We start from the raw sequence: 1,823 nt of genomic DNA, 5'->3' as shown, positions 1-1,823 counted from the left end.
CAGGAAAAAAAAAAAAAAAAAAAAAAAAAACATTAGAATGACAGTAATTAATTCATACCTATCACTAATTACACTCAATGTGAATGGACTAAATGCACCAATTAAGAGAAAGAGAGTGGGAGACTAGATAAGAAAAGAAGACCCATCAATATATGGCCTACAAGTGACCGACCTTAGACACAAAGGTAAAAACAAATTAAGAGCTAAGGAATGGAAAAAAAAAATTACCAAGCCAATGGTAGTCAAAAAAGAAAAGGAGTGGCAATATTAATTTTTGATAAAATAGATATTAAGGTGAAAAACATCATAAGGGACAAAGAAGGAGATTATATGATGATGAAAGGGTCAATTGACAAATAAGACATTATAATAATAAATATTTATGCACCCAATGAAAGTGCTCAAATATATGTGAAGCCAATATTAAATGAATTAAAAGAGACAAAAGACAATAGTATAATAGTGGTAGGACACTTTAACATACCACTTTCAAAGAAGGACAGGTCAACTGGAAAAAAAAAAAAACTCAACAAAAATAAAGAAGAGTTCAAAAATACAGTCAACTAACTCAAACTCAGAGAAATATACAGAGCATTCCACCCAATAAAAGCACAATTCACATTCTTCTCCAGTACACATGGCTCCTTCTCCAGAATAGACCATATTTTAGAACATAAAAAAAGTTTCAATAAATTCAAAAGCATTGAAATACTACAAAGCATCTTCTCAGACCACAATGCTATACAATTAGAAATTAATAATAGGAAGAGCAAGGAAAAAACATCAAACATGGAAGCTGAATGATTCACTGCTCAAAAACTACTGGGTAATGTTGTTCTTGTTATGTGCCAAAGAGTTGACCCCAACTCATAGCAACCCCTCCTTGGGTTTCCGAGACAGTATCACTACAAAAGTAGATTGTCCAACCTTCCTTCTGAGGAGTGGCTGGTGGGTTTGAACTGCCAGACTTTTGGTTAGCAGCTAAGTGACTTAGGTACTATGCTACCATAGGTAATAGAACAAATAAACTGAAATTTAAAAAAAAGAAAAAAATTCCTAGAAACAAAAATGAAAATTTGTTGTTGTTGTTATGTGCCATCGAGTCAGACCCAACTCATAGCGACCACTCCTTGGGTTGCTGAGGGCATATCACTATGGAAATAGATTGCCCAACCTTCCTTCCAAGGAATGGCTGGTGGGTTTGAACTGGCCAGCCTTCTGGTTAGAAGTCAAGTGCCTTAGGCACTGAAGATGCATCATACCAAACCTATGGGGCACAGCAAAAGCAGTACTCAGAGGACAGTTTATAGCAATAAACACATACATCAAAAAAGAGGAAAGAAACAAAATCAACATTCTAACTCATCATCTCCAACAACTAGAAAAACAACAAAAAAAGAATCCTACAGTATCTAGAAGTAAGGAAATAATAAAGATCAGAGCAGAAATAAATGAAACAGAAAAGAAACAAATAAACAAACAAAAACATAGAGAAAATCAACAAAACAAAAGTTGTTTCTTCAAAAAGATGAATAAAATTGATAAACCATTAACAAATCTAACAAAAGAAGAGAAAGAGAAGACCCAAATCACAAGAATTGGAAATGAAAAGCATGTCATCACAACAGAACCATCTGAAATTAAAAAAAAAAAAAATGGTACTGACAGAATATTATGAAAAACTACTCCAACAGATTTGAGAACCAAGAAGAGATGTATAAGTTTCTAGAATCACAAGACCTACCTAAACTATCCCACTCAGAGATAGAATACTTGAAAAGACCTAAAACAAAAGAAGAAATTGAGCAGGTCATAAAAAAAAA

The sequence above is a fragment of the Orycteropus afer genome, unplaced genomic scaffold (assembly GCF_000298275.1).
Source record: "Orycteropus afer afer isolate SDZICR_OR568_19922 unplaced genomic scaffold, OryAfe1.0 scaffold00648, whole genome shotgun sequence".
In the NCBI taxonomy this organism is placed as follows: domain Eukaryota; kingdom Metazoa; phylum Chordata; class Mammalia; order Tubulidentata; family Orycteropodidae; genus Orycteropus; species Orycteropus afer.
The sequence above is the reverse complement of the archived record's forward strand: the minus strand, read 5'-3'. Positions refer to the sequence as shown.